Genomic DNA, 26,317 nt, shown 5'->3' with positions numbered 1-26,317 from the left:
AAAGGCTTTCCTGAATCCTTCAAGTGGTGTTAGCTCTTCCTTCCTTAGGATTCTTAAAGTGCTTCTTAAAGCATCCTTGTAATAGCATTTAGTAACTTGCATTATTACTTCTGTCTTTCTGTGCCTGTGTGAGTAATTTTGAGCATCATTCAGCTTCATATACCCAGGACCTTGCAAAATGCCTGTCACTGGGTAAATATTTAGTAAATATTTTTTTCTTTTTCTTTCTTTTTTTTTTTTTTAGTAAATATTTCTTGGATGAGTGAAGGAATGAGTGAATGAACTAACACAGAGCACTTGTCTGTACTCAGATGGATTGGGATCATCTTTCCTTCTATGACATACTTCTGGGATATCTTGAAAAACTTTTCCTTCCAGTAGGTAGACTTTACCTGTCTCATGGGTGCAGAACATTCCAAAAGGAAAACTTAGAGCTCTCACTTGTCATCTTCATGTGACAGTAAATCATTTCCAAATCTTGCAGAGATGCCCATGAATTGTGCTGAGTATCCATGTAGTACTCCAGTCTGACAATGCTGATTTATTTAAGTATAGGTTTGGTGCTCTGTGAGATCTCACCATCTGCGTAAGTTGTGTTTACTTTAAGTACCAGTCAGCATTTTCCTGACAAGTTATAGAAAAATGGTAGTTGAACTTAATTTTTAAGTGAAGTCTGTTTAAGAATAATTTGTTAATTACTAGTTGGTTGATTCTGTTTCCTTAAATTAAGGGCTTCAGTTAATATCACATGCTTATTATTCCAGTTTGCAGGAAGCTGCTGCAGTGGGGCCCACAGTTTCATAACATATTGTAGTCCTGTTCTATGCCAGCCCCTGTCTGGGCTTCTAAATTCATCTTTAGCTAATTTTACAAGCCTGGGAAGTAATCTGATGGTTTACTAGCTTTGGGATTGCAAGTTGGAGGCTTAATTTAATAGCCACTTATAAAACCATTTAGGCAAAAATTGGTTATTAGGCCTTCAATATGATGGGGTGTATTGAACCATTTGATTGAGGCTGATTCTTCAAAATACTGAGAATCAAAGGTACTGAGTTAGTACCTTTTGGGCTGAAGGTGGTCTATCAACTACACATAAGACAGGATCCAAACCTTGCTGTGGGGTGGCTTGGAGTCCAATGATTTTTTTTGGCATAAAGGATATGTTTGGCAGCCTATTGGGAAGGTCTGAGGAGGCTGGCCATGGCCTTCAGAAGAGAACATACCAAGGTTGGGTGAATCTGGATGTGTAATGGTTTTGTAAATGTTTTGGTTTCAATAAAATCCCAAATGTATTTTATCAATGCATTTTTTCCCCTTAATTTTTAGACCCTTGTGTATTTCAAGGGAAATTTAGTCCATATGTCTTTGATTCATTTATACTTAACTCATCAAAATGTTGTTTTCTAAGAGTCATTTGGTGTCCAAGAAGACTTTAGAGCTTGGTTTAAATACCTTCCAATGTTCTTTTCCCCTTCCTTTTTAAAAATAGAAAGCCATCTACTCTTGGCAAAACCTAAGTGCAAACACACCAAAAGTTTGCATTTGGTTGAGAGCTTCAAGCCCGTAAGGCTGTCATGCTGAGCCAAATGCATTCGCCAGCTCCTGGTAATATGTGAGCTCCGTTACTCAAAAGCACAGAGAGATCTTTACCTTTTGATAATCTCTAGTGGCTGTGCACATGGAAAGAAACTAAAAAATAAAATGTCTGCTATTTGCTAGATCTTTGATCTCGGGAAAGCCACTTAACCTCCCTTAGCTTCAGTTTTCCCATCTGTAAAATTGGGCTCATACTTGTCTTGCCTACCTCCCAGAATTACGGAGAGGGTTAAGAGAGCTAACATAAAAGTACTTTGGAAAATATAAATAGTTCTACAAATAGAATCACATCTCATGTCTTGATGTTGGTGTTCTTTGAATAAAATAACAGGTGGATGTTTGTTATGTGCCAAGCACTGTGTTAAACATTTTACAAGCCGCTATCTTGTTTAGTCCTCGTAGTACCTGGTGAAGGGTAGGTACTTTTAATTTCTACATTTGGGAAGATAAAACTCCTCTGCATAATTTACCCCAGGTCTTATAGTTTGTGAGTGGAAGAATGAGAATATGAATCCAGCTCTTTATGGATTTTAACCACGAAGTTGCATAGTATGTGGTTGAAGCCATATTAATCACTGTACTGTTGGGACCCAGTATCAAAGTTTATCTTGAATTATAACCAAGTCTCCTCATATTGTTATGACCACTTACTCATACTTTAGATTATATTCTCTTATTGAATAATTAGAGTGAGTGCGTGTATGATGATATGCTGTTTGAATACACACACACACACACACACATATAAAGATCATTCATTACATAGGTTAGTAATAGAAGCTAATTTTAATTGAATATTTACTTTGGACCAGACCCTGCAGAGCTTGTCTCATTTAAGGTACACAACTCTGTGAGGTAGAGATTGCTATTGTCAAGAATTATGAAGACCTGGGGTTTTACTCGACACGAAAACTAATCAATTAGCCTGGAGTTTCCTGGAGGCTGGTAGAAGATACGAGATCTCTGGGACACAAACAAAGTTCTTTATTACTTAAGGCAGGCAAGCAGCGGTGGGTTCATCTTCCCATCAGTTTACCTGGCCCCAGGTCCTGCAGAGGTGACATGGAGTCTGGCCCAGGTGGATGCTGAGCATGCCATGGGTTTGTGGGACGGCTGAGGCACTATGAGTTTAGAAATCCCAATCTCTGTTGTGGTAAGCAGCCTTGCCTGACCTTTGCCCCTTCAGGAGAGATTATTTTAATATACTGGACAGTAAGCAAACCTGCCTTCTGCCTCAGAGGGACACACTAAGTCTGTCTTCTGAGACTGTTTGCTGTACAAACATGTTTGAAAGATTCTGGAATGAAGGTTTCTGCTTCTCAGACATATAGAATAGCAAGAGATCCATGAAGAATTCTCTCCCAACAGTTATTATTTCTGTTTTGTGGACAAGGAATCTGGGCTTAGAGAAGTTAAGTCGTTCATTCACTCCAGAAATGTTTATTGAGCATGTGTGTATGTTAAGGTCACATAGCTAAGAGGACGAGGAGAGGCAAGTCAACACAGGCTCCAAGCTGTTAACTTGGACCCTTCGCCTCTTCTACCCTCACCTCCTCAGCCACGGTCCATCTTGCTTCCCCACCTAGTGACCAATGTTATCAGATGGAAATGAACTTAAGATGATAATGACCCTTTGGGACAACTGCTTCTCCAGCCGTCAGGTTCTCCCTCTGCAGCTTTGACCCAGCCCTAGATACCCAAAGGCAGCAGGGTTGTGTGCGGTGTGGGAATGGTATTGGTAGATCCCCCAAAAAGTCAGAATGGCATTTTGAGATCATATTTAGCAGCACACAGAAGACAAGGGTGCTGGGTCGTTGGAAGTTAGATTCAGTGTGAATGATTTTGTTCTGGAAAATTCAGTTTTGAAACTTGGAAATAGTTTGGTTTCTGTACAAAATCCAGAAGGTTCTTTTTCCTGGTTTCCCCCTCCACCAGTCAGTCAGCATTCTTTTATGTTTAACGATACCATTAAATGACTTGTGGAAGGTTTTTGCAGCGCCTATGCCAGCTTATGAGATTCTTCTTGACATGTGCCTGAATCTCTGTATCAGGAAATATTCAGTGATTAAGAAGTTGGAATCTGGGGAGAAGAAAAAGTCTTGGCAACAATATGACTAGAAGTATCTTTTCAAAACAAAGAGGTCTTCTCCACCCTAGAGAAAGGCCTCCCAGGCTGCAGATTCTCTTCTCTCTCAGCAGGGGCCCCTGAGGGAACGAGTGTGCCAGTTTTCTGAGGAAAATAGTAAAGGTGGACATGGAATGAAGAGGGTTGGTAGCTAGCTTTGAACTATGGTGAGGAAACAGTGAACCTTAGCTGGTTAACCATTGTCCCTTTCAACCAAGTATCTTCAGGGGAAACATTCTTCCACTGACATCTCTGTCAGAGGAGAAGCTGTACCTTAAAAAAAAAGAAGAAGAAGAAGGAAAGAAGCCTGACTTCAGCTCATTTAGCCCTGCCACCTTGTTCATGGATTAACATAGCACGGTGAGAAATTCTCTCCTGTTGGCCTATTCCTCAGCCCCTGAAGCAGTTGGCCCTGTTTCCTGAGCTTATTTCAACTCCCTTTGATGCCAGAGAAAATCTAATTAGTGAAGAATTTGAGAGAAAGAATTTTTGAGAGAACTCTGCCACCCCAAACCCACAGTAGAGTGGGGACATGATTCTTCCCTGTGAGGCTATCACTATCAAGGTTTTTTTTTTTTTTTCCCCTGAATCTTAAATGTTAAACAAGAAGAAAAGGTGATACATAAACTCTCTGTGATGGAGCCAGGCCTCTTTCACAACAGATGATTCTAGAGCCATTTATCTTGCAGAATAATTCTCTCTTCAGACAGGCTCAATCTGATTCTAGACTAGGCTGCAGAAAGAGGAAATTACTTTGTGGACCTTAACAGCCAAGTCAAGTAGAAGAAGAAAATAAGAATCTTTGGGTAAAGGGTTTTATTTAAGAATGAAAGTAGGCTTCAGAAGCTGGTGTTCTCTCAGTGTACTTCTAGGGTGAGGGAATGGTTGCTGCTTTGCCCTGATATCCGGGGCTTCCACATGGCAGCAGTAAAACCACCTCAACAAACAAGACCGAACAAAAACTCACCAAAAATACACTAAGCGTTACTTTCATAATTCCTTGGTTCTGCTGCTTTCCCCTGATTGGAGCCCTTAGAGCAGCCTGGGCGCCTTTCCTTGAGGGAACGATGAAAGATGCCCACAAACACTTGTGGTTCCGAAGGAACCTTCAGTACAGACCATCTTCCCCTCCTACTTTGTCCCTTCTGACGGTTTCTGCCCACAGTTTCCTTGTTGTTGTTTTTGGTTGATCTGTTTGTTTTGGGTTCCCCTCCCCCCAGCCCAAGGAAGCTGTACACACACTGGAGCATTTGGGGCTGACTTGGCAGGATGATGTGGCTGCCGGCAGCTTCCAAAATATGACACCAGTGAAAATACGAACCAAATGTTCCTTGTATGCTAGGGTGTAAAGTCTTCATCGCGCCTCTCTCTGAGAGCTGAGAGCATGAAAGAACCAGACAGTTTTGGGTCTTGGTTTTTGCTCTGCCTCTTAATAGCTGGGTGGCATCTCTGAGCGCAATTCTTGATAAAATAGCAATCGTTTTCCCTGCTTCATAAGGGTGCTGCTGGAGTTAAACAAAATCATTCATGGAGTGCCTGCCATGTGCCGGATAGTGTGAGCTGTAATAGCTCCTCTTCTGAGCACCTCAAAGGCAAGGCCGTTCCTTGTTCCCACATGGGCGACACAGGAGAGTCTGACTGGCTGGGCTTGCATATTGATTCTGTTCCTTGCCAGCTCTGTGACCTTGGGCAAGTGACTAACCTTTCAGCTGGGAAGTGGAGATCACAACACTACCTACCTCATGGAGTTCTTTTGAGAAGCAAATAAGGAAATACATGTAGCCCGGGGCTTGGAAAGCCCTCCTTGAACGTCAGCAGTGGTTATCTCTGTACGTGTAAGCTCGGTGCCTGGCACATATCTGTTTTTTGAAATACAGTACACAGTAAATGCTCAACAAATGCTAGTTCCTCTTTCTATAACCCTTCTTTGACAAATCTTCCCATTCACATATGACAAGTTATGATGGCATGTTCCATTGGGACTGATCCTAAGAAAGGAAGATAATGTTCTTCCAGAGGGAGTTCAACTCTGAATGGTCCTGTCATATGTGTTTGTTCTTTTCATTGCTATAAACCTACAAAGGGAGAAATGTGGACCAACCAACTGAGTGCCTTAGGGCATTCATCCCCTTAATGTAGCCATTTGCTTCAGTTGAACCCAACCTCAGTGATCCTACACCATGTTTGTGGTGGAGAGAAAGCAGTGCCCTGGAATGTTCACTCAGCATGTCCCTGGAACATGGACCCCGCACATGTTCCTGCTGGGGGTGGGGAGTGGGAGGTGTATGTTTGTGTGTGTTTGCAGGAGGGGGGTGTCACAGCTGGGAGAGCAAGATAAAGAAGTTGATGACTCAAGGGTCTTTTATTTTCTCTGGCATTTCCAAAAGGTGGCTTCTGATTACACAACTAGCTCACATTCCTAGCCGACCTCAGGTACACCCCAGGCCTTCTCTTCTTCCCATTGGCTCCTTCCTTTGACTTGGAGAAGATATTTATAAAGATTGGAATCTACTAAAGAAAGAGACAAGAAGCAGCAAGAAGCCACTTCAGTGAGTGAACTTTTTTGGGGGGGCGGTGTATGTGTGGTTTCATTTTTATTGCTTCCAACTGTTTTTCAGATCTGCTTAATTTATTGTTGGATACCTCAGAATTCGTTTGGCTCTGACAAGCTCCCTGGCCCCCAGGCACTTCATTCTCCAGACTACACTTCCCATCTGGGCCTGCGAACCTTTGTTAATGATATGGATCCTGGTGGGGTTAGCTGTGGGATTTTGCCACCTCCTTCATGTGTCTTCTGGAGGACTTTTCAGATATTGAAGCGGGCCCGTCACCTTGTAAATTCTTTGGAAGGCTTGACTGGTTGCCAGTTATGACTTCGACAACATGAGAGGCCTGAATCTTTTCGTTTCTGGGAGGGTTGATTGAGCCAGAGGGGGCCCCGGGGGATTGATGAACCAGTAGGGTTTATCACTGGATTTGCATTCAAATCCTGAACACAAAAACAAAAACCCAGCTAACAACCTGTGAAGTATTACTTTCAAAATTACTTGGTTCTGTTTTCAGGATTTGAGTGGGAACCCAGGAACATGGGCCCTGGGACCCTGTGGCATTAGATATGATCTAGGCTAACCTTTTCATTTTACAGATGTGGAAACTGAGGCCCAGAGGGGTTAAATAACATGCTTCTGGTCACACTGCTAGGAGCAGAGCCATGGCTGGGACACAGGCCTTGTGATCCCTTCTTTGGGCTTCTTTCTGCTATCCTCTGATCATACACCTATCATTGGAGGAGGCAGACATGAAACTCTGGCTTCTTAACCAGTTCTTAACCATTCCCCAACCCCTCTTATTTTCTTTAAAATGGCATTTTCCTGCTCTCCATCTTGGCTGAGCTTCTTCTTCTTCCCTCCTTCTCCTCTTCCTTGTAATATGTGTATTTGGAAGCAAAGTAGAAGAACTTAAGTTAAAAATGATTATTTCTGGCCATTCACCAGAGGTAATCTTTTCTAACTGGTTTTGTTTTTGTTTTTTGTTTTTTTTGGAAGTGACTGCCAGACTCTAAATAATATGATTATATCCATGTTTCTTTCTTTATCATCTTTTTGCAACATCTGTTGAGTCTCTGCTTTGAAAATGGGGCTTTAGCTCAGTTGCCCTGATTCTTCTCTATCCCCTGTCTTCTCTCAATGTTCCATTATTACATTTACTCCGTCTGTTGGTTGCCCCTGCCTTTAAGTTATAACTTGCGTTGTGATGAGCACTGGGTGTTGTATGTAAGTGATGAGTCACTGCTTCCTACACCTGAACTAATATCACACTGTATGTTAACTAACTGGAATTTAAATGAAAACTTGGAAAAAAAAAACCAAACCCTGTAACTTGCATGTTCACTTTGTGTCCCATCAACTTTCTTTCTTTTTTTTTTTTATTAAAGATTTTTATTTATTTATTGAGAGAGAGAGAATGACAGAGAGACAGCATGAGAGGGTGGAGGGTCAGAGGGAGAAGCAGACTCCCTGCTGAGCAGGGAGCCTGATGTGGGACTCGATCCCGGGACTCCAGGATCATGACCTGAGCCGAAGGCAGTTGCCCAACCAACTGAGCCACCCAGGCGCCCTGTCCCATCAACTTTCAATCAATTTTGTTTTTGTTAAAGATTTTATTTATTTATTTATTTGAGAGAGAGAGAGAGAGAGTATGAACAGGTGGGGGGGGGTAGGGAGGAGGAGGAGCAGAGGGAGAGGGAGAAGCAGACTCTGCACTGAGCGTGGAGCCTGAGCTGGGGCTCAATTCCATGACCCTGAGACCATGACCTGAGCTAAAATCGGAAGTTGGACTCTTAACTGACTGAGCCACTCAGGCGCCCCTCAGTCAATTTCTTAAGTTGAAGCTCTAGAGTGTGGACCCCTTTCTTATCCTACTCCTTTCCACATTGCACCTTTTCAGTGCCATATTTACTTTCACATTGTTCACGTGATTTACCTTTTCGTTCTGTCTTGCAACCACTGCTCTGTCTTCTGTGTTTTTGTTTAATGTTAAAAGTTGAAAACCAATGAATAACACATATTTATATAATGACTGCAGTTTTTGTTTATTGCTTGGTCATGTTATAAGGTTCCTTCCTGAGGGGAGTTAATGTCATTACTCAAGGGCCTGTCTCACAGGAATATTCCTAACATCAAGGTCATGATTGCATTTTTTTAAATGTTTCATCAGTTGCTTAAAATTGTTCGACTAAGGCTAGTAACTCTGTCAGTTTCTCCTCAGAAAGTCCCTGTCAGCCTTTCCTCTGTTCCCCCCCACCCCACTGCTTTCTCCTATCTCCTTCTAACACTTCACAGTAAAATAGAGCGAAATACTGCTGAGTTTTCTTAGACTTTGGAACTGTCAGAATTGAAAGATCTAGTGCATGAGGTAAGCTCAGCCAGTGATGAGAGTGCATCTTTGGTCTTCCTTTGGACCATGGGAATGAAATCATATGTGCCCCACAATAATAAAAGAAGCTGTTATTTTGGAGAATCAGTTGATATTGCTGATGAGCTTAATTTTGTTTGTCTATTTATTTATTTTTGGTCTTCTCTTCCCAAAGGAGGATGCCAGTATAATACACGCTGTTTGTTTGATGGATCCTGTTGCGATTGATAATAATGATTCTGATGCTTTCTGTTAGACCAAGATAATAAAAAGCCCAAGGGTATTTGTAATGTGCCTAACTGGGTTTTAAATCAATTAGTGGGTATCTGAGGGCTTTATATAATACGTCACCAGAAACAGCTACTTAAGGAAGAGCCTGGAAAATCTCAAAAATTATCCTAGTTCAAAAGTGTGATGCTTGCTGTTCTAAACTGCTGTTCTGATGCTCGAATTGTATATTACGTGAGATATTAAAGTAGATAATTTACCAAGCTTACAGTTTCTCATGCTGAAGAAAATACGCAATTAGGAAATGCCTAACATCGATTAGAAAAGGGTATTTGCAACAACTCAAATGGTTGATGTTAAACCATAATTTCCCCCAGATAATGGATTGCCTCGGGAGTGGAATCTGCTTAGCCAGATGCTCCACCTCATCGTAGCTTTCCTTGCCCTTCCCCCTGTCTGTCTGTGGACCTTGGGTGAGGGGAGAGAAACATGGGGAGCAGGAGATGAAAACTGGCACTCTCACTTTGTCTCAAGCCTTAGCAAAGTGTTGAAAATGGGTTAGAACATCTATTCTCTGCAATTAATCAGTCCTTTTGAAACAGTAATTTTCTGTTGGAATGGTGGGGTATTTGGAGTCATGGATGATGAGGCAGATGCAGATCCCTAAGGTATTATAAACCTGGGACTGGGGGAGCCCCTGCTGTATGGTGAGTATCCACCATTTGTAGGTCTATAGGGAAGGCCAGGTCTGTAAGGGAGAACCAAGATTTTTCTTTGTGCCTCCAATCAAGATGATTTGGACAAAAACAGTAGTTGATACTCCTATTATGCTTCACAAGTGCTAGTACTAGCTGTGATCTGGAGAACTTTATAAGGGTCTGTGGCATGGGTGTGTGGTGTACAAAGGGAATAGAGGGAAGAAAATACAGTTGGGAGGGCCCTTGACTAGGAATCTCTCTCCTGAGGGAACTTCTCCTTAATTTGTGCATTTATTAAATATATATTTATTAGAAAGTAACTAGTCTGTATTGTGGCTGGCATCTAACATTCCTCAGACTTAAAGTTATACCAGCTATACTAGGCTTTCTGTAAGCCTTTCTATGGTTTGGGCATAAACAAGTAGGACCCAGGCTGTTCTGGTCTTTTACAATTGACCTGGATTCCAGCCACTTTCCTGGGATGCCATTCTGTTCTTTTGCCAAAATATGTGTGTGTGTGTGTGTGTGTGAAAAATGAGTATTAGGTGAAGCTGGTTGTGGGGCTGCAGCTTAAAAATAGTGGGATTGAATTTACCCAGAGGTTGCATGGTGTGTGTGTGCATGCATATACTGTGGCTGTACCCTGAGGGGGGCCAAGGGAGGTCAAGGTTGTGTGTGCACAGAAGTATGACATTCCTACAGGAGCATCCCTATTCGGGTACCACTCTCTAGAGAGTGTTGCTAACTTGGTCTTTCCGTCCTGGATCCTGAGAACTTGAATGTAAATAAGGATTGAGTTTAGATACTATTCAGTTGCCTTACTTTAAAAAGAGCTGATGGTTTTGGGAGGATCCCTGAGTTGACATTCTTGACTAACCTCCATAGGGTTTCCCAAACAGAACGTGTATTTTGAGGTATACACGTATGTAAATACATACATTTACATCCAAGTTATATGTTAGTGTGATTGCTACATGTCATTGCTACATTTTCTCTTTAGAAAAATATTTAAAATAAATTGTTGCAATCTTACAGTGAATCTTATAAATAAAAAACCTACCTTAAGGAGGCCTGGGTGGCTCAGTTGGTTAAGCATCCCACTCTTGATTTTGGCTCAGGTTATGACCTCAGGGTTGTGAGATCCAGCCCCACATTGGGCTTCACGCTGGGTGTGGAGCCTGCTTAAGATTCCCTTTCTCCCTTTCCCTCTGCCCCTCCATTTAATTAAAAAAAAAAAAAATTAAAAATTTAAAAAACCCTAGACACATGATTAAAAAATGCCCTAAATATAATATATAATAAAGTCATGAAATAAATGTAATTTTAATAAAATAATATGTATTTATAGCATTCAGACTCCTAACGGGAAGGAGATGCCACAGTAAAGAGTTTAACTGAAAAGACTTGAATGAAAGTGAGGGCAGGGTTATGGGAACAAGCCAAAGAGAGTGAGGGACCAGAGACTAGGGACAGCTAGAAACCGTTGTCACCCCTAAGCCTGCAGAAATCCTGTGAGTTGGAGCTGGAAGATGGGAGGAAACAACATCCAGACCTTCAGGTTAGGAGGAAGGGGAGTGGGGAATGTATACTCTCTCCTCTCACCCTCTGATCTCCTGCCACTGCCTCTCATTGGCTGAATGCTGAAGCCAGAGGGCAAGGGAGCCTGGGGGATGCAGTCCATAGAGCTCAGCCTCCTGATGCAGAAAACAGAACAGTGAAAGGCGGACAGTGGATCATGGAGGGCTGGAGCAAATGCAGAAAGCAGCACAGCATTTCAGTATGCACATGGTAGTTGCTACTACTCTGGAAGACTTAATTAATGAAGGGTCAAGTCCTTGCACCTTGGTGTTGGATTTCCCCATGAATTAGGGGAATGTGACAAATGTATTGCCTTGTGTTGACAATTCTGATGTTCCCCGGTGGTGAACAACTTACGGTAAAATTCCAGATGAAAACAAATACAATCTTCTCTTTCCAGGTTGCATTTCTAAAAATTTCAGCATATATTAAAATCATGCAAGGGACACCTGGGTGGCTCAGTTGGTTAAGCGTCTGCCTTTGGCTCAGGTCGTGATCCCAGGGTTCTGGAATCAAGTCCGGCACCGGGCTCCCTGCTCAACGGGGAGCATGCGTCTCCCTCTGCCTGCCGCTCCCCCTGCTTGTGGTTGCTCTCTATTTGTCTCTCTCTCTCCCAAATAAATAAAATCTTAAAAAAATTAAAAAATAAAATCATGCAAAAATGCATTTCGTTTACACATATAAAATTGAGTTAGTTTCTCATATAATTTTAAGTGTCTTTTTTCCTACATGAATGGCATTTGAGGGGTGTGCGGGTGCAGGCGAGGAGTGTCTTGTCTATTATAGGACAGTTGGCATCCCTGAACCCCACCCAGTAAATGCCCTCAGTTTTCTTCCAATCATGGTAAAAGACAAAATGAAGCACCCAGCAATTTTCAAAACACTCTCGGATTAGGGCCTATCCTGCTATGAGCCACCACTCTAGCAATGTCTGTTGCCATTTACTATGTCATCACCCATGAAACCGCTAGAGGTGCAGGTTTTCTTCAGTGCAGTCGGAGTAAAACAAAAGAAAAATCTCTGTAAATGAAAATGCTGCCTTCTTCACCTTGCTGGGGTTAGTGGGGTTTGAAATCCTTCTTGCTGGGAGAGGATATGGGTCAGGCTAGTGGCTGAGACTCTCCTCCAGTTCCTGTTTGTGTAGAAGCTTCCGGATCATCTCTCTCCTAACGTGTTCCTGTCCCACACGCTCTCCCCCTGTGGTTGTAGCTGAAGTGGCCCACCGCTGCTTCTGGGGCATTAGATCAGCCTGAAGGTAGGCTCCTGACACTTGTGATGAAAGGTGCCAGCGCTGGGGTCCCCGCTGCTTTGTCATTATTAGCATTTCTCAGGCTTCTCCCACAACTGCTCTCTGCCATTCTCCCTCCTCATCTGTGTTGGCTGCGTTGCCCCCCGATGCCACCTCACGACATCTGTGGCTACCACACCTCCACCTGAGCCTAATCAGATGGGCCAGTCTATGTCACGATTGGTCGTGCGTCGTGACCAGTCTACCTGGGGCTCCACCCTCCTCTTATTACTATGACACTCACTTGTCAGTGTTGGTGTCTCCAGGCCCCCAATCCCACTGGAGTGAATATTATTCCTGAGGTATGCTGTTAAGCACATAAAGTTCCTTTCTAGAGGACTGAGATGCCAATATGCCAATGCTGTTTTATAGTTTGAAAGAGCTGGAATGCCACCTCAACAGTATCTTCATCACTTGGGAGGATCTGGCCTATTATAGTGAAATGTGTTTGGACATAGGGTGGGTCGGCCATGGAGGACCGAGCATACTGGTCCCCACTTCCACACCCCTTTCTTCATGGGTGCTGAAGAGATGCCCTTATAGTAGCTTCAACACTCCACCTCACTGGTCCTCAAATGGGGGTCCCCTGTAGTTGTGTGGGGCACCTGACCACCCCACTAACATGCATTTAGATAGTACTTCTACCACCTTTAGTTCTTTTATTTTTTTAAAGATTATTTATTTTAGAGAGAGTGAGAGAGTGTGTGCATGAACAGGGGGAGGGGCAGAGGAAGAAGGAGGGAATCTGCAAGCAGACTCCCCGCTGAGTGTGGAGCCTGATGCGGGGCTTGATCCCAGGACCCCAAGATCATGACCTGAGCCAAAACCAAGAGCCAGATGCCCAATGAACTGAGCCACCCAGGTGCCCCCCAGCTTTAGTTCTTTTAATCAGATAATGAACAGCAGCTTTAAGCATAGCATTTGATAGAGGAAGCATGTGGGAGGTAAACTTCAAGTCATCAGTTATGTGTGTTGAGACATTAAAATTGTTCACTTACTAGGAGGCATATGTCAATCCTCAGATGTATTTGGAAGTGCCTATTATGTGGGCTAAACTCCATGGAGCCACAGAGGCAGACAAGGATGAAAGTGCCTCCTATCTGGTGGGGGAATCAGGCGGGCAGATGGAGCATTTCATTATTTGCGAGTGGACATGGTGGGGTGCAGGGAGTAGAGGTTTTCTTATGGTAACATTTGAACCAAGCCTTGAAGGTAGAACAGGATTGTAATCAATGTAGAAGTGAGAAATGGTGTCGTTTACAAGCATGAGAAAAATGCTATTTGTAAATTAATTGCTAAAAGTGTGTGGCAAGAGATTCAGGATTGCCGAGATGTAGGATTTATGCAGCTATGAGCCTTCAGGGGATAAAGGTCGGGGCTGGACAGCAGAGTGCCTTAACTGTCCTGCTAAAAAGCTCAGACTAGCTTTGGGGCTTTGATGCTTCAGGTGGGCATTGAGGAGGGGGCAAAACACAGTAAAGCCAGGGTTCTAGGATGACCGCCCTCGGGAGGTCAGCAGTCAGGAAGATGGTTAACAGGCTGTTGTAATAGCTCTGGCCAGGAGGCTCTGGGCTTGTGTCAGATACCAGTGGAGAACTGTGTGCATTTGATTTCTCAGTAACAGTGGAGGGGTGGCTGATCCCTCTGTAAGGGGTGTTACTGACTTGGCCAACTCTGAACCTTCCCAGTCTCAGCGAGGCCAGGCCACAGAGGGGACCCCATTTCCTCTGCACTCTCACTGGTGTTGGGGAGGAGACTGGGATATAATCTGCAGAGTAAAATCATAAGTGGAATTCAGGTTGTTCTTGGGCAGTCTGCTGACTTAATGTTCTTCAGCAATAGCTAGAGTTTACATCCCCATCTTGGGGGAAAAAAAGTTCCCTCTGAAGCATGTACTAAAGAGAAAGGCTGAGAGGATTGATTTTTTTCCAAAGAATCCATAAATATTTACATAAGTGCAAGTTACAAATCTGTGGCTTTGAGATTATTGAATTTCACTGCTTTTACACCCACAGCATATAAATTTCCAGCAGGCATTTGCTGGTTGTGAATGTTCAGTCTTTGGAGAATTGTCTCCTAGTTTGTTTCCTTCGCTCTCGGAAAACAAATCTCTCCTGTGCTATTTTAATGCTCTCACTTATGGTTATGGATTGGTCACTGACAGCCATGTGACAATGGTCCTTGGCTGAGGGAACTTCACTGTGATGGACTGCCTGCTAATGGGGGCACTACTCCCTGAGCCACGAGGCTGCTTTTAAAGACCTTTTTGCTAACACAATAATTCTCCCCAGCAGAGAGCCCTAGATGATGGTATAGTTGCAAAGTCTTTGTGGGGTTCTTAGGGAAAGGGAGAAAACTCTAAAGATCATGTCCCTTTAGCAGAAAGGCAGGTTAGCAGGTCTTTTTAAAATATGGGTGTTGCATCTGCTCTCTTCCACATGGTCAAAAACTCACCTATTTTATTCTCAGCCTCTCTTTACAGAACTGTGCCTGGAACACGCTCTCTTCTTGTTTGGCTACAGTCAGAACAGTCGCTGCTGAGTAAAGCTTTCTAAATTTTATGAGCGCTAGATTTTGGACTGTTCTACTAATCTTAGGAACGTAAATCTATATCTGCTGACTAGCAGATTGCTCAGCGTGCAAGGCACAGGGTCCTCCTCTGTGTCCTGCATTTGGCAGGCAGTCCATACACCTTTGTGGAATTGGGGAGTAGTTGACCTGAAAGTAGTTTCTACATGTCTTGTGACCCCCCAGAATTTGTTTTTAAATTTGAGAAGGTGCTACACAAAAAGTAAACAAAATGAATGAAAAAAATTCCTGTAATAGATCATGCTAGGGACTGGATTTTATGTGGATATGTCTGGGTCTGTTAGATACATGCAGAAAAACTTGTTTGTAGAAGACTGGCTTTCAGCCAGAGAAACAAAGGGACCATTTCTTCTTGCCCTGGGACTCAGTGGGGTACAACCTAGTCACCTACAAAGGTGGGATTGGTGGCCTGTGGGCTTAGAACTGGGGTTGCCCCCTGCCTCAGAACAGAATCTCTGGCCAGCCCGATGGAGTGAATGGGAAGCCTGGCACCTGTGGAAAGCATGATTGCTGTCCTCATGGGAGATTTGCAATGGGGACCCAACCTGCGGGGGGCAGGGTTTCCCAACAAACAGGCAAACTAAGACTACGGAATGGATGGTGGCTATTGCATCAGATTTTGTGCCATTGGACAGGACTCCAGGCCTGGAAAGGAGGCATGGGAGAGCACAGCAGGACCCTCGCCTTAAGAGGAAGTGGTGTTACTAATCAGGGAGACTAATCACTAGAACAGGGAGACAAGACCTAGAGAAGTCTAGAGTTGGAAGTCTTGCTTTCTGGACACGTAGAAGCCCAGGTATTTAAACTGGGGTGGAAGATTAGGACACATTAGCAGTGAGATGAATGAGCCATGCTTAGTGCAGGGGATAGCTCCTTAAAGAACCCTTGCATCAGATCAGGCTTAGCTTTGGGTCCTGGGGGAAGGCCTGAGACTGTGTCTTATTTATTTTGTATCCTCTAGCATCTAGCAAGATGCCTGATCATATAGTATTCACTAAGTGAGCATTGCAATGTGGATGGCATGGGTGGTTTTGAAAATTAAAAAAAAAAAAAGCAATGAAAAGTAATGTAAAGCTGGATTCAAATGTACAGGAACCTTATAAAAAAAAAAAGCCTTTCACTCCTGTTTTGATTGTATAATTCCAAACTAGGCAGACAGGAAAGGGTAGTATTAAGAGAGGGGTCCTGGGGCGCCTGGGTGGCTCAGTTGGTTAAGTGACTGCCTTCTGCTCAGGTCATGATCCCGGGGTCCTGGGATCGAGTCCCATATCAGGCTCCCCCTGCTCTGCGGGGAGCCTGCTTCTCCCTCTGCCTCTGCCTGCCACTTACCCTGCTTGTGCGCGCTCTCTCTCTGTCAAATAAATAAATAAAATCTTTAAAAAAAAAAGAGAGAGAGGGGTCCTGAATTTATTCTGGAGGCTGGGTAGCTTGGTGGAAAAAAACACATGGGCTGTGGTCTCAGGGTGACCTGGGTTTGAATATCAACTTTGCAAGGACTAACTGTGTGATCATGGACAATGACTTCACCTCTCTGAGCTCAACTCAGTCACCAGTAAAATATGGATGCTGTTGCATTCCTGGAAGGGATGTTGTGGGAATTCAGTGAGTTAACATACGTTAAATACTTAGGTGGTGCCTGAGACCTAGTGGCCGTGGGAATAGCAATTCCCATAGAAAGGCCTACAGGAACCACGAAGGAGAGAGGCAAGAGGCTTTTAATGCCTTGCTGTGGGATTTGATGACCCTGGTGGGCCTGGTCCTTACGCTCCCTGAGTGATGCGATTCTTGCTGAGGTAATGGGTTGGGTCGATGTCATGCAGATCTGATGACAGGACACCCACACCCTGTCACCCTCCCTGCCAAGATGGGCTGTGCTCATTTGAGCCTCCACTCCCTTGCTGACTGCCCCATGTGAACACCCCAGTGGAACTGGGCTTTATTGGCGTCCTGGAAAAATGAGCATGGGTGTCTTGCCGTGGTCACATTTCTAGAGAGGGGGGTCCCTCTTCGGAGCTGGCATTCAGCTGCCTCTGCAAATCTCACCCTTCTCATCCCTTGTCCAGGCTTCCAGGTTTCCTGTCTCATCAGTCAGAATCTGAGCTTGTATCTTGATGATACTTCCATCTGTTCAGAAGAGGGAGAAAGCACTGAAAGTAAGAATGAGGAAAAGGGGCCTTTGTTTCCTCTTGCCAGGGGCCTCAAGAAGTGAGATGCATTGTTGGGTCAGAGTCACTTAGCACTGGTGTTTCTCATTAGGTCACCCATAAAGGCAAGGCCCATGGGCAATTTTAGGTTCTGAAATCTTATCATCATGGGTTGTATTAAATCCCCTCTTCGATGCTCCTGTCCCTCCATACACCCCTTCTCTTTCCAGGCAAAGAAGAGGGCAGGCAGGGTACACATTTATGGATGAGATGACTGATGTGTTCTGCTGAAAACAGGGCTGGGCTATGTTCAGGTGGGAGGCCGGGCTGTCATGGTGGGAAGTATATGGTCCAACTTGGGTTTGTGTTTGGCCTCCCCTGTGACCAGCTCAGTGACCATGTCCTGTTGTCATGAACTAATATTTACTGGGTGTTCACTAGCTTCTTGGCACTGAACAGATACTTTATGTATGTTATTTTGTTTAAACCTCATTGCAGTCTTGTAAAGTATGTGTCATTATCCCCATTTCATAGGTAAGGAAGATGAGGCTCAGAGAAGCAAATTAGGTGGCTCAGATAGCACTTTGAAGATAATGATTTTTCTATAGCTGTAGTCTCTGTCACTGATACTGTGTCTTCTACTGCTGTTGCACTGACGAACCCTCACTACCTGCTAATTACAATGGTCCCACCACATTCTTGTGACCTATAAAGACATTTAAACTCTCTGTAAAATGATCTGTTCTGCCTATTTCAAGGAATTGCTTTGAGGATGAAGAATTTTGAAAAGGGTTAAACATTTTACAAATGTAAGGAAATCACACTAATATGAAATTTATTCATAGAAAATGAAAGTTTGCAGGCTGTCATGGAGACAGAAACAAAAAAAAAAGGTAAGAGAGGGTAGTAAGGAAAAGTTTTCCTTATTAACATGTGTGCTTACCATGTCTAATTGCTTCACATGTAAACTTTATAACAACTCAGTAAGGTGCATGCTTGTGCTGTTATTACCTCTAATTTACAGATGAGGAAACTGAGGCACAAAGAGGTTAAGAATATTGCACAAAGTCACCTCACTGGTAAGTGGCAGAACTGGAATTGAAGACCAGCAGTGGGAGCCTGTGGTTTTAACTCTGACTATTCGATGTTCTGCCTTCTAAGGGTTTTCACGGGGGTAAGGGTAAGAGGTTAGGGAACCCATGAGAGGATTTCTTAACTCCTTCTTTCAGGTGGAGTGTCTACCATGGAGGTGGTGACAGCTATGCTGATTTCCAAAGGACTCATAGGATTTGGTAATAAACAAGATGGGAGGGTTAAGGAAGAACATCATCAGGTAGAACCTTATTAAAGGGCTCATACTTTACCCTAGAGCGCAATGAAGAGTTGTATGCAGAGGAGTGCTGCTTTCAGCTTTGAGTATTAGAAGCATGGCTCTGGCAGCCATGTTGGGCGTGCAGCAGGGCAGGGGCAGGATGGTGAGATGGGCGGGATTGAAGGCCATGGAGTCTGACAGACTCAGTGATCAGTTTGGGGGTGGACAGGCGACTTAGACTGTGTGAGTCTTGATTTTAAAATGGAGACTAGCGATAACACTTACCCAGTAGAGTTACCCTGGGGATGAAATGAGAGCTGTTTGGCACAGTAGACACCTCATAAAGGTCAGCTATTCATACTGTGAGCTGTTCCAAAAAAAACAGTTAAGCCGATGATGGTTTTGTCTGAGATGGTGGCAGTGGGAGTGGAGAAAAATGGATAGATTTAAGAGAAGTGGAATTGAGAGGATTTGACCATGAATCAGATGGGGTTGGGGAGAGGAGAGAAAGAGAGAGCTGGAGAGGGAGGAGAGTGTCAGAGAAAGGAGAAAGCATGAAAGGAGTGGAGGGAGGAGTATCAGGGAGATGCAGGTCCTATAAAAGTACCCGGTGTTAGCCGAGGTGTAATCACAGGAAAAGAAGTACAAAGGAAAGACAAAACCAAGAAGGAAGACTTAGCGTTTGATGAGGGAAAAAGCCACGTATTCATTCAGCCATTGCTTATGGAGCACCTATTACATTAGACACCAGTCAACAAAACAAGATGTTCTGGTTACTGTGTGTTTTGGGTGGGTATTTGCTCGAGACTTGGTGCCTGTTAGATGTGCATACTCTGAGCTTAGTGTAGAAAACAGTGATATTTATTTTCCTGCATAAACTCCTTTTGGTAGTCACAGTTTTCCATTAACTCATCATGGCTACAGTCTAGAAATTAGTGTGTTTTTTGAGTGGTGAAAATGTATATTTCATGTGGACTGATGGTTGACCTATATGAGCCCCTACGTCTAGGATTTTCTGTGACAGCTCCAATTTTGTGTCGTTGTGACATATTCCCAACAGATTTGTAAAACAACTCACTGTGCTTGAATATGTAGACCTTTTCATTTAAGTAAATATAAAGGCAGAAACCTCTCGTGTTTGAATGTGTCCTGATTTTGTTTTAGAAGGCACAGATCTTAGAAAGCTTAACTAGTAAATCCATTGCCATTTTTCAAGCTGAAAAACTGGGGTAAAATGTAGTGAACCCACTTGTAGACTTTAAAAATATATAATAACTTTATTGTGATATAATTCACATACATTTAGTGTAAAATTTTTAAAGTGTACCATTCAGAATTTTTTTTAGTATATTCACAGAATTGTGTAACCATTACCACTATCTAGTTTTAAAACATTTTCATCACCTCCAGAAGAGACCCCATATCCGTTAGCCGTCACTACATTCTTCCTTTGCCCCAGCCCCTGGCCACCATGATTCTCTACTTTCTGTCTCCATGGATTTGCCTATTCTGCATATTTCATGTAAATGGAATCATATGATACATGGGCTTTTGGGTCTGCATTCTCTTACTTAGTATAATGTTTTTAAGGTTCAACCACACTGTATAGCATGTATCAGTATTTCATTCTTTTTCATTGCCAGATAATATTTCAACATAAGGATATACCACATGTGGCTTATCTATTAATCAGTTGGTAGACATTTAGATTGTTTCCACTTTTTGGCAACTATGAATAATGCTGCTGTGAACATTCATGTATGGGTGTACGAGTTTTTGTGTGGACTCATATTTTCGTTTCTCTTGGGTGTAGACCTAGGAATGGAATTGCTGGATCATTTGGTAACTCCATGTTTAACAGTTTGAGGAACTTCCAAACTGTTATTGAGAGTGGCTGCTTCATTTTAAATTCCCACCAGCAATGTATGAGAGGCTGTAATTTCTCTACCTTACCAACACTTTGTGTGTCTTTTTGATTTTAGCCATTCTAGTTGGTGTGATGTGATATCTCACTGTGCTTTTGATTGAGATATCCCTAGTAACAAATAATATTGAACATCTTTTCATGTGTTTTTTGGCCATCTGGATATCTTCTTTTATGTATATTCAGATCATTTGTTGTCTTTCTGATCAGGTTACTTTTTTTTCATTGTTGAGTTGTAAGTGTTCTTTATTCTGGATACTAGATTTTTGTCGAAGATATGATTTGCAAATGTTTTCTCCCATTGTGTCATCTTTTCACTTTCTTGATGGTGTCCCTAGAAGGACAAAAGTTTTAAATTTTGATGAGTCCAATTTATTTCTCTTTTGTTGCTCTACTTTTGGTTTCATATCTAAAAATCTATTGCCAAATCCAGTGTCACAAAGATTTATACCTATGTTTTCTTCCAAGAGTTTTATAGTCTTAACTTTTTGTTTTAACTCTTATATTTAGTTCTATGATCCATTTTGAGTTAATTTTTATATATGGTGTGAGGTAGAGGTTCAACTTCTGTCTTTTGCATGTGGATGTCCAGTTGTCCCAGCACTCTTAGTTGAAAAGACTATTTTTTGTCCATTGGAAAGTTCTGGAATTTTTCTTGAAAATCAATTGACCATAGATGTAAGGGTTTATTTCTGATTCTTATTACATTGATCTATGTGTCTTAATTACTACTGCCTGTGGTAAGTTTTGAAAGCAGGACATGTGATTCTTCCAACTCTGTTCTTTTTCTAAAAGATTGTTTTGGCTATTCTGGATGCCTTGCATCCATATGAATTTTAGGATCAGCTTGTCAGTTTCTGCAAAAAAGGCATCCGGGATTATGGTTGGGATTGTATTGAATCTAAAGATCAACTCGGGTAGTGTAGTCTTTTAATAACATTAATCCTTGCAATTCATGAACTTGGGATGTCTTTCCATATTTTTAGGTATTCTTTTAATTCTTTAATTGGACTGGGGATATTGCACAGAGGGTTTTGCAGCTTGATCCAGGGCAGAAGGTTCTGGAGGGTACTTGATGCAGTTTCTTCAGGCTCCACGGTGAGGGGACAACTTGCTCCCCATCTTTGGAAACACCCAGGGCCTAGGGCCTTCTAGAGCAACACTTGAGTATTGTGTCATCAGTGTATTTTTAGAATTCACTGGCACTTAGATTGATTCCCCCAGGTGTACAAACATCCCAAAGCACTGGCAGATTGGTCACTCTGCTCTGTTCTAAGAATATCCTAGTGTTTAGGGGAAGGGGGCCTGAATTCAAGTCCTAGCTCTGCTTTTCACAAGTGGTGTGACCTCAGGCATATTACTTTCCCTCTCTAAATCTCAGATTCATCATCTGCAGAAATGAGAAAAAAAAATATCTCCATCTCATAAATCATTCTAATAACCAAAATTAAATTAATGTATGGAAAATGGTTTTGTAAACTGTTAAACTCTACAAAGGTTAACAAATAGCTCTTTTTTTCCTCACTTGGAAAAAGCCACTGAATGAATAATCTCTTGCATGAGTGTCCATTTATGTCAGCCTGCTGAGGTCATATGGTGTGGCTTTGAAGTGAAGAAAGTGTGACTGTCAGGTTTTAAAAAGGAAGCAGAGAGACTGTATTTCTCTTCCCCCTGCAATGGAGCAAGCACAGCTATAAAGGCAATGATTTCACAGAACCCGCAGCACCTCGCTGGGGCAGAAACAGGCAAAATAAGGACAACCAAGAAACCAGACTCGGGCAAGTTGAAGAAATGAAATAAAAACAGACCTGAAGGGCATAATAGCACCTTCATTTATAAAAAGTGTTAGTAAAATAAATAGGTTCTTATGTTTCTTTTGTGGTCTTCCTAATAAATTCCACCTAGTGATTCCCTGATCAGTTTTATCTTAAATAGATGACTGAAGAAAAAAAAAGAAACACATGAAGTTTTTATCTTGGTACCTCATGAAAATTGAGAATGATCATGTTTCTCAAGATGAAGTCAGATCTATCGTGGACTCTTAGGGAATTTTCACTGATTATTTTGGGACCCTTTCAATCAGAAAGAGAAAAGCGGTCAGGCTGCGGAAGACTGCAGGCATTGGGGTTGGCAGATGTGTGTTTGGTTCCTGGCTCCCCTTTTTCTAGCTGGGTCCTTGGGAAAGTTGTTTACCTCAGGTTTTCTTATCTATAAACTAGGGGTTATAAAATACCTTTTCGATAGGGTTGTGATGAGGACTAAATAAACAGCAGTAAATCTCTGTTGCCTTCCCTGGCTTCTTCTGGGTTTAACTTTCCCATATCATAAGGCCAACATCTCAACATCTCTTAATTAGGAAACATTTGCAAACAAGTCCTTCCACCTCATTCCAAATATCCTGAATGGTCTGACTTTTCTTTGTCCAGGAACATCCAGATTCCGAATGACATCTCTCTGGCCCATTGACTCCCCTAGAGAATTCTGAGGTCCTAGGTGAAAGCCTTGAAAATCTAGGCATATGAACATAATGAAAGGTTTTCTCAAACTGAGACTGCTGTATCAGCCTGGGTCCGTGCAGATGGCACCCTCCAAGGGATAAGGAAAGAAAATGTAATGAAGGAGTTACTTCAGAGCTGTGGGCAGGCCAACTAGGGTGTAGCCATAGCAGGGACCATTCCCAGGGGGCCAAGGGGAAGAACCCACTGGAGAGGACTTAATATGGGAGGGGGGCTGCCCGCCCTATGTGGAGACACATAGCCATTGCCACCCAAACCCCAACAGAGAGGTGGTACAGGCAGTGGACACCTGACTTCTCCCCTCTTCCACCCTCCAGTCAAGGGAATCTGGAGGAAGCCTCCTAGAACATACAGGGGAGCAGAGAATAGATTTGGAGGGGCAGAGGAAGACCATCCAGCAGAATTGTCCTCTCAGTGAGGGAGGGTCATTAGGACAGGCTGTGGCATTATACAGACTAACTCTAGTCCTTGGAACCACAGGACAAGGGCACTACACTACAATAAACACAACTTTTGATTTCACCCTTTCACTTTTTTCCCTGTCCTTTTGCTCATCTAGAAAGGAAAAAGATATAATATGTCCTGGATTTGGTTCTGAGAAGTTGTATTTACTGTTCGCTGTGCATTCTTGGGCACAACTCTAGCAGTACACATGTCAGGAGACAGCACCTGTTCACAAGATCCCACTGAGGATTTATGAAAATGGAGGAGTTACTGCTCCTGGTGATGCTTGCAATTCTTTACTTTCCTTCTGTAGACATGACGACGAGTTGCTCTTGTGGGGGTGATACGAGGTGTGCAGAAGTCACTGCAGCTCACATCAGCCTGCCCATCTGTCAGAGTTTCTCCACATGGCTTTCTTCTTGGGGCTACTCTGTTGAAGCTGTTGTGCAAATGCATGCGTCCCCTAGGATGGGTGGCAGGGAAAAGTCATGGTCAGCCTGATGCCCATATCAAGTTGGCACCCTAGGAAAGAGAGCATCCCAAGAGAAGCAGCAGAAATGACCTGGAGATGCTGGTCTGTTCAAGAGGAGTGGGGCGTGGTGAGCAGCTTTGGGTTGCCTGCAGAAACATGAAACTCTGCCACTTTGTCCGGATGGCCCCTGGGGATGGGGGTGAACCCAGTGGCTACAAGTTACAGGCAGACAGATTAGCTCCCTGTGAAGAGGAAGTTTTTAAGCAATGAAGGCAAATGAAGAAGGGCCAGTGGCCTTAGAAGGTCATTGGGTACTTGCGCGAGGGGCAGTTTAATTCAAGGGTCAGAATTCAAGAAGCTGTGGCAGAGAGTAGATCCAGATCCAGAGCCTGGGAACAGAGTGGGAGGCAGCGCCCAGTGCCCTGAACAGAAGTCATGAGCTGCTGATCAGGACAGCTTACTTGCAAAATAGAAATGAGGCTCCCAAACTGCGATGGCAGGCAAATGAGAGGCTTGAGGTGCTGGCCTCATTTCTGGGATTGGAAGCCCATTTCTGGGCTCATTTCTGCTCCAGAGGTGTGGGCCAGTGCCTGTCTGCTAATGCTGCCAGGCATCTTAAAGGCGGTGCCCAGTCCCTCAGAGGGCAAGTTCACCATTACTGCAGGTCCTCCAGCCATATCTGGATGATGAGGTCTTTGGGGTGTTACTGAATAGACTCAAACATCAGATGTATGGTCAGACAAGATAACCATGACCATCTCATTCAATGAAGATTCGAGTAAGCTGTGATCAGGTCTGGGTCTAGAGACATGGAGTCAGGAGCCTGAGACAGGAGCATGTCCGCTCAACTGAGGATCATGGGCAGTGGGTTGGACAGACACCAGAGTGGGGAACAGAAGGTGCTAAGAATACTAGCTTAATTCTATTTTCCTAAACTCTGACTCCTACAGGTAGATTGAATCGCTGCCTGTTCTGTGCTCTCAGACCTTGAAACTTGATCTCACTTTTATATAGACATGTAGTTATCAGCTTGTGTCTGTCTCCTTTGAGACCATACAGCAATAGTTAACTTTGTTGAGAACTTACCAGGGGCTAAATGATTTATAGGCAGTTCTCATTTAATCTTCACAACAAACATATAAGGTAGTTATTATTATTTATTCCTTATTTTCCAGGTGAAGGAACTGAAGTTCAGAGAAATTACCAATGTGTCCAAGGACATAGAGCTATTAGTGGTAAAGAGTAGAAGGACAGGGAGAGGATCAGACTCAGTGCTGTGTTACTCTGAACCTTGACCACTAGGTTATTGCTTGGGGACTGCTTTTTTTCATCTAGGTCTCTCCAGTACTAAGCGTGGTTCCAGGCAAGATAGGCTTCCAATAAAAATCGTGTTTGATAAATCAGAGGACGACATGAGCCCCCCCTTGTATGCTTGCCACACTGTGTGATTATACACTCTAACAAGTATGCATGCAGACTTACTGAATCCTTTTCTACACTGGAGGAGCAATATAAAGACAGAATGATGGCAAAGAAAATGCTCATTGGAGAAATTAGCTCAGGCAATTAAGAGTGTGCTGAGTAGTCCTGAAATTATAGCTTGTGTATAAATATATGGAAACAAATAAAAAATTAGGACCTTGATTTTTTTTGACACATAAACATAACAAGTTTATACATGAATAAAAATTAGTGTCTCTGCCAATGAATGATACTAAAATGCCATGCTATTCTTGCTTGTTATTTTTGTCACCATAAAATAAACCATATTTACATGATTGTGTAACCATATGCTTTTCAGAAGTTTTAGATTCAGATTTCATAATAGTAATAAGAACTGGCAGTTACATAGCACTTACCATGTGCCAGGCACTGTTCTCAATTGTTTGCATATGTTAACTCTTTTAATCCTCACAGACTCTTACACCCTATGAGATAAGTGCCATTATTGTACGATGTGAGGAAACTGAGGCATGGAGAGGTTAAGTGACTTACCCAAGGCCACACAGCTAATTAATGAAAGAACCAAGATCTGAACCCAGATACTCTTTTTTTTTTAATTCTTATGTTAATCCCCATACATTACATCATTAGTTTTAGGTGTAGTGTTCCATGATTCATTGTTTGTGCATAACACCCAGTGCTCCATGCAGAACGTGCCCTCCTCAATACCCACCACCAGGCCAACCCATCCTCCCACCCCTCTCCCCCCCAGAACCCTCAGTTTGTTTTTCAGAGTCCATCGTCTCTCATGTGAACCCAGATACTCTTAAAGACTACATCATGCAATGAGTTGTGATTTACTGAATCTTCACTATATGCCTCATTCAGTCTTTACCACAACCCTGAGTAAAAAGGACCCCTTTGTCCATTTCACAAATGAGGAAACTAAAATCCAGAGAGGCATAGAAATTTGCCCATGATGGAACAGGTAGCTGCAAAGGGCAAGGCAGGCTCGTGGACTCTTACAGTATCTTTGCCGTCATCAC

At 42.9% G+C, this 26,317-nt stretch overlaps 1 protein-coding gene across 7 annotated transcripts in view; it reads left to right on the top strand.

The window, feature by feature from the left end:
* The window catches only part of CREB5 (cAMP responsive element binding protein 5), a 406,577-nt gene that overhangs the window by 28,908 nt on the left and 351,352 nt on the right, over positions 1-26,317 (top strand). For 2 of the 7 annotated variants that reach the window (XM_064575112.1, XM_064575113.1), the window contains one exon: positions 6,109-6,270. The exons of the other annotated variants lie outside the window; for them this stretch is intronic. The gene's annotated coding sequence lies outside the window, so the exon portion shown is untranslated. The remainder of the gene's footprint in view (positions 1-6,108; positions 6,271-26,317) is intronic. 7 annotated transcript variants of the gene reach the window in all.

This window comes from Mirounga angustirostris, unplaced genomic scaffold, assembly GCF_029215605.1.
Source record: "Mirounga angustirostris isolate CCGP_5_RB_7025 unplaced genomic scaffold, mMirAng1.0.hap1 SCAF_12, whole genome shotgun sequence".
In the NCBI taxonomy this organism is placed as follows: Eukaryota; Metazoa; Chordata; class Mammalia; order Carnivora; family Phocidae; genus Mirounga; species Mirounga angustirostris.
The sequence above is the reverse complement of the archived record's forward strand: the minus strand, read 5'-3'. Positions and strand labels throughout refer to the sequence as shown.